The sequence below is a fragment of the Sinocyclocheilus rhinocerous genome, unplaced genomic scaffold (assembly GCF_001515625.1).
Source record: "Sinocyclocheilus rhinocerous isolate Xijiao unplaced genomic scaffold, SAMN03320098_v1.1 scaffold831, whole genome shotgun sequence".
NCBI classification, from domain to species: Eukaryota; Metazoa; Chordata; class Actinopteri; order Cypriniformes; family Cyprinidae; genus Sinocyclocheilus; species Sinocyclocheilus rhinocerous.
In genome coordinates, this window is record NW_015641020.1 from 686,744 (window position 1) to 694,378 (window position 7,635).

The 7,635-nt window shown below is 34.8% G+C and overlaps 1 protein-coding gene across 1 annotated transcript in view; it reads right to left on the reverse strand.

Moving 5' to 3' along the window:
* The window catches only part of LOC107753987 (5-hydroxytryptamine receptor 2C-like), a 36,832-nt gene extending 30,215 nt beyond the window's left edge, over positions 1-6,617 (reverse strand). Inside the window, exon 1 of the mRNA XM_016570283.1 lies at positions 6,595-6,617. The gene's annotated coding sequence lies outside the window, so the exon portion shown is untranslated. The remainder of the gene's footprint in view (positions 1-6,594) is intronic.
* Positions 6,618-7,635: the final 1,018 nt, after the last annotated feature.

Here is a 7,635-nt window from a genome sequence, read left to right on the forward strand (position 1 = left end):
CTGCATTGGGGATATTCTGTAGTCTCAGCCCTTCGTTTGGGTATAAATCTTTACTGGATTGTCTCAGATTTTGTATATATAAAAAAAAATCAAATATAATGAAAAATGCAGTTTTCTCGTAAATTCCATTCATTCCTATGCGGATCAAAATGACACTTTTGTTACCTTTTTTATTGCACCCATTTAAACTCCTCGAATCCACTCAGTTTTTTTTTACAAGTGTGAACGAAGTAAAGAAATCTTAGACCGGTATGATCAACACATGATTTTTAGAATTTTTTTGAAAAAACTTTTTGGCTCAAAATGACCCCAGAGACGGATGGGGGTTAAGATAGCTTTATGCAACAGCCTTTTCTTTGTTCTTGCTCATCATTATTCAACATGCAGCATTCGCATAATTTCACTTGTGATGTCTGTCATTTGGTCACATTTTCAAGACAGTCATAATCTGTGCAAAAGCATCACTCACTCAAGTAAACTACTCGTTGATTTCTTCAGTCAGGCATTCGACCATCCATTCACTCATTCATCACTCCCTTATTTACATGCTTACTCATTTACTTGCTCCCTCATTCATTTGCATATTAATTCATGCATGCTCTTGCTCATTCACTGACTCATTTAGTAAACTGCTGATTCATTTCTACTGTTATTAATCTGTCCAGTCAGCTGTTTTGTTACTTGTTCCTCGAATTGTATGCTCACTCACTGACTTATATACCCTTTTCACTCATTTAATCATTCAGTGACTGAATCACTCAGTCATTCACATATACATTCATACATTCTCTTATTCATTCATTTTCTCACTTGCTCCTCCATTCACAGATTTAATTATACAATAATGGATAGATAATTTATAATAATATATAATTTATTTAAAATATTTATATATACAGTTATGTATACAATATACTATAACAGTTAGGCTACATATACAATGATTTACAAAATATTAATTCATTTATCACTTAATTAATGAATAAACAATTCATGCATTTTTTTTATTAATTCATTCACACTTTTCAACATTCATTTCACAGATATTTTATCACTCGGTTCCCCATTTACCTGCTTATCTTAATTTCACTCACTGAATTATTTATACATTTGATTCATGAATAAATTACTGAAATGAATTTTTTTGCAATAATGTTTAAAAAAATAATTATTTTGTAACAAATATTATTTAACAATTTAATTACTGTATTAATTATTAGTTAATTTATGCATTCTAATGCATTAATTCATTCTCTCGCTCACTCTTTACTTTTTTCGACATTCACCCATGCATTTCACAGGCATTTTCTCACTTGCTCCTCTATTTACATGCGTATTCCCTTATTTAAAAAATGCTAATGCTAATAATAATAATTTATATTTATATACTTTCAGAATCTCAAGGTCACTTTACAAAGGAAAAAAGGAAACAACAAATGAATAGGACATAAGTCTAAATAATTTAATCACTCACTGAATTAATTATACATAAATGTATTCATTATATATTGTAATCATTCATTGTTAATTTAACAAATATACATTTATTAATAATTTGATTCATACATTAATTCATTCATGCACTCTATTATTCACTCACTCATCCATTCATTACCTTATTCATTCACTTACCCATAAACAAACTCATTCTTTCATGGATTTTCTCACTCATTCAGTTCCCTCATTCTTGCATTTATCCAAGCAATTAGTAAGTCAAAACTGTCCCCACATTGATTCATCCTACAATATCCCATTCTGTTATCAATATTCTGTTCTAGTGATTGAAATGAATGCAGAAAGTGCCATCTGTTCCTCCCTGTGGGCCCTACATCCTGCAGTTTTACAGTGTTCACCTGAGAGCTCTTTCAGCGGGCAGCACCACAGGGTGAACCGTCAGGAGCTTATCCACAGTCAGCTGTCAATCAAAGCCTGCTCTCCGACTTAAGAGCCGCCCGCTGCTCTTTTCCACCATCACTTACTCTTGTAAGTCACTTACTCTAACCCTACGCACCCAAACAATGAAGCAACCCCGCCCTACCATGAATATTCATCGGTTGTTTTAATTAGATGCAAAGCGAGTGTCAAGGGGACATAATGAAAGACAAGCAATTAAGGGAAAACGGGAAAGTTAGTGCCACCTTTGCCCTCTCGTTAAACGCCCAGGAGCCAATTGCTTTGTCAGCCCATTTCTGATCCACTTCCTTTTGAAATGCGAACCATTAAAGGCCAGAAATTATTTGTAAAAATTAAAAGGAGTTCCCTCTTTGAAAGGATGTGATCATTTATCTTTCAGGGCGCTTTAACAAGCCTTTGGGGGACAACAGTGTTTGAATAGGTATGTAAATTAGAATGACTATGTGAAGCCCACAGAAAAGAACGAGCCCCGCTTTTAGGAGTATAAAAAGAATGATTCTAACCGAGAGGGGTTCAGAGAAAATAAAATGATATTCATTTACTGAATTACAGAAAAGAACAGAGTGTGAATAATGCTCGTCTTCTGTTTTCATGCCTGTCTAAAAAAAGATAGTTTAGCCTCTTCTCACTTTTTCTTCACTGTATTTTAATCATTCGCTCATCTCCCTCCACAACTCATGCACAGGAAAAACTACTCTCGCCACTTCACTGTCACATGGTCAACGGGTGGGAAAAATGACTTTGCTTTTGAATAAATATGACTTGCGATCCAACCCCCAAACACAGTAATAATCACAGCAAACATGCACACACACACGCACGCACACACGCACACACACACACACACACACACACACACACACACACAAAGGTTTGAGCACACATGCCCAAGGCTTTGCTGAGTGTGTATAAAGGGTGGCTGAAGAACAGGATGCCAACATCTGCAAATTTCTGAGAACTGTGGGTAAACTGCTAAAACAAATCACATCATGACTGCACGCCATCTTTAAAAGGATTAACACATGTTATATTTGATGTAATTTTGGAAATAAGGAAAGGAAAAAAATGTCACTTTTAACATTTTAAGGTATTATATTATAAGATACAACTGAAAATGGAGCTCTGAAAAATCACATGGGTCTCTAGTCTCCTTTCACACTTAACCCTTGGATAAGGTCTTATTAACATCCCAGATAAATGCTAGTTTTTACCCTAGGTTAACCCCTTATTACAGCGCTAAAGTTAAATAGAGTGAAACAATGCTGTGCTAAAATGCTACCGTGAGTGTGTAGCAACAGACAGCCAATCATAAACTGCCTCAGTGCTTAACTTACTAAATATTAATATGTTTTTAAAGTCACAGAAACTCTCGGAGTCTGAAGGACACAGCTAATGCATTAATTGGACATTAACTGAAGAGATCAAAGACACTATTAGAAATATTATTGTTGTATCAGAAGATTTACTAACCCTAACCCTAACCCTAACCAGTGAATCCAAGTAGTTCAAAATTAAAGATTGACAAACTGACATGTATTAAAACGAGCTTTTCACATGCTGAATTTGTCAATCTATGCAAATTAGAATGTTAACCCTACATTTACAGTATGAAATCTCGAAACCTGACTGTTCAGGATTAATTATGAACCAAAATGAAGTATGAACTGTGTAAAATATGAATCAGAATAACCTTACATTTACCAAGGGATAGGAAATAAACATTTATGTATTTGGCAGATGCAAAGTGACTGATGTTGCATTCAAGATACATATAAGGTTAATAGTTTCATATTCGAAAAGTCCATCTATGAAAGCAGACCTTGTTATAACAGCCAAACAGAAATTTTGTAGCTATTGTAGCAATGCCAAGTTCATGTGTTTGATTCTCAGTAAATGCAATAACTGATAAAATGTACATATTGAATACAATGTCAGACACTCTGGACAAAAGCATCTGCCAACTTAAATATAAATACAAATCGTTTTGCAACCAGCCATTACTTCTGCAATGCCATTTAGTGTGCAGAAATCACTCAAAAATAGTTTTAATATCACAATTCACTGATTACAATATATAAGCAGATTGCCAATAAATAATCCTATAAAATTTCATTATATTTTTACATCAAATCTCCTGTAACCTGAAACCCAAACACATCAGAAGCTCAGAGGATATGCTAGTGATCTCAAAGCTGACTGTGTCACAGATATTTTTATGGAGCGTGTGGAATACAGTGAGTTGATTAAAATCCCAGCTCTGATGTAACAGGTAGAGGAAACATGGCCTGCTAACACACATCCATTAAGCATTTACACAAGATCCTCCAGCTCTGCAGGAGAGAGGCTCTTGACGTGGATGTATGTGAGAGAGTGAAAAAATCTTCAAACAATGCAACAGAATTGTTTTTGTACATGAGAAAGGCTCCTGTGTTTTTGTCTTTGGAGACTAAAGCTAAAACTGACAAAACCTCAACATGGGAATATCATCAAAGATAAAATATACTTTGCGGCGGCGCTTAATAAACTTAATACATGTTAATAAAATGGCTTAATAAACATACTAAACAACAACTTAATGAGCATCTAAATGTACATGGTTTGTGTGAGGATTAGGTTTAAGGTCAGGGAATAGAAATTTTCATTAGCTCAATATAAACAATAGAAGCCAATAGAAATAATTGAAAAGCATTAGTGTGTGTGGTCAGAGGGTTTCTCAAATCTCTTCTACAGCAGACGTTTAGCGATAGATTAGATCTTCTCATTATCTAGCTCTGTGCTGTGCCTCTCAGAATCCGTATCCGTTGATTCACTGAACTAATTTAACCAAAATCACTCCTGGGAGAATCGAAAGCATATCCTTAAACACCTGTGATTTACTGCGGTCACAGAGGTGATATGGTGTTCATATAGCAGAAATAGAGCTAAATGATGAAATACTGTGTAACAGGACTGACATACGGCAAAGAGAGAGAGAGAGTACAGATGTAATGTAGGAGGACTCGATCACAGATGAACATGGAAATGTTTATAATGAGTAGAGCAGCCAACCTTCCCCTTTAATAAGAAATCATTCCGGACTGCAGGGAACAGAGTTGGATTCTGTATTAAATCCATACGGGACAAACTTTGTCACTTATATTAGTGTCTTCCATCCAAACACCTAGGAGAGTTGTGTGAACCTTAACATTGGCTGTTGCTATTGTTTTTATGTACATATACTGTACAGCTACATACACTGTATTTGTTTACAGTCTGGCCAGTTGTCACAGATGGTTCACTTCAATCTGAAATGGTGCATGCGGTAAAAATACATGTCGAGCGTGAGAGTGTGCCTTACTCTCCTCTGCTGAAGTTGACATCCCCAGTAATGAGCGATAAAGAGAGAGAATCATCTTATATACATAAAACAAGAGAATGTGTGTGAGACAGAGAGGTTGGTAAGTTTGTAACGGGTGTTTGAAGTAACTAATTAACTGCAGAGACAGATTTGACCTTTCTCTCAGACTACATCGATTTCCCCTACAGCACACACACATACACATACAAAACAACACCACTATAACACACACACACACACACACAGATGAATAGATAGATAGAGAATGGCACACTGTAGAAGTGACAAACACAAAAAAAGTGTGAGAGAAAGTATCCACTGAATGCGAATCCACAAATACACGCAGTGACAGTTGACCCAGCTATCAGAACAGCACACACACACACATCTTTGATTTGCAGCTGTGTTTATGTTAAAGGGACTATATTATTCTTTCTCCTGAAATCCACTTACAATGTTAGTCAAGGTTTCTTGCATCAAAAACAGCCATAATTTAATTTTACATTCGTCACAGCATGTGGCGGTGTGTTAAAATGAGAAAATAGATCTTCCCTATTACAGTCAACAAATCTGTCTACATCCGAATCACCCAATGCTTTCAGATGACGAACACCTTGTTCCCATTTCTGCTGTGCTGCTTGCAAATAGCCTTTTCACTAAAACCACTTTATATTCCCCATCCTTCTGAAATAAAATCATGAATGTCTATATAGTACATCAAACTCTTTTTTTTTCACAGAGGAAGGAATATAGATTTTTCCATGATACAGCATCTATAAGAAGTCTTTGACTTGTTTATTGTGTAATGTAATGTTTTGTTATTTTACAGCACTGAATATGATAGCCCTGCAATAGACCATCAGTCCTGGGTGTTACAGCATCCCTGCGACCCTAAAAATGTTAAGCGGTTTGAAGATTGAATGGAGGTATAATAATATAATATAATATAATATAATATAATATAATATAATAAATAATTTAAGTCGGGCATTCATTCTTTCGGCATTCGCAATTTCGCATTCAAGTCGGAAACGTAACACAAAAGTAGCCTAAACAAAAAAATATGTATTATTATATTATTGTGATATACTGTATAATTATATAATGTGACCAATAAAATAAGATATATTATATTTAGTAAAGATAAGTGTTCCCACAAAGTTTCAAATAAACATGACCTTTATAATGTCACAGCTTGATATCGTGTATCATCTAGAATTTAGTTTCCCACACATAAATATGACTTCACCTGGTCATTCATGAGCTCACAATATTGCTTCCGACTCCACTTGCATGGCACATTAATATTCATTGACAATATAAAATAGTTTTTTAGTACTCACATAATTTGGAAGGTTCTGAAGTCTGTTCAGTTGCAGAACTTACAGCATGAAGAAGAAGAAAAAAAGAACACTCCGAGCAACACTGCAGAAAAATAATTAAAAAGCACAAGGCATGTAAGAATACAAGAAGATTTCCAAGTCATTAAATAACCCTTGAGTACACTGTAAAAAAAAATCCGTAAAATTTACGGTAAAAATCGGCAGCAGTGGTTGCCGGAATTTTACCGTAAAAAATACGGTAGCAACATTTTAGGTTTTACGGTTTTAACTTAAATTTAATGTTAAATACCGTAATTTCATTAACTGATATAATGGTAATATACCAACCTATTGAAGTACTGAAATCTGTTTTGTACCTTTGTAATACACTGATAACCACCAAATCCAGGTGGTGATGAGAAAGTCACATGATGAAACAAAGCCCATCACAAGCAGCTTTTAAATAATAACATATATAGAAGGTGCACAGCGTCATTCACACAAACACTAAACACCATCATGGTAACACACATGAAACTGAAATAATGCAATAAACATTCATTTAACAACATTAGGTGTAGCACAACCATAATATACAAAACTGATAAGACAAAACTAAGAAGAAACATAGTTATTTAAACAAAAAAACATAACATTTGAAATGTAACGTAGGGAATTCTGGGAATGTCAATTTACGGTTATTCACTGTAAATTATACTGTCTTTTTCACTTCCAAAAACAGTATACTACCGTAAAATTACATGTAATGCCCAATACAGATTTTCACCGTATATAGTAGGGGAATTTACTGTTAACCATTTAACAGGTTTTTACTGTAGCATTTTTACGGTCTTTTACCGTTAAATTCACGGTCATTTTTTACAGTGTACAGATGAGTCAGTAATAAAGAAATGGAAACAGTATGGCACAGCTGTGAATTTTCCTGTCCTCAAAACCTGACCGTGCCACTGCCAGGAGGATACTAGTGACAGAGAACAAGAGACCAACTCTAAAGAAGTCACAAGCTGCAGTAGCTGAGACACTGTACATAAAGTATAGTAA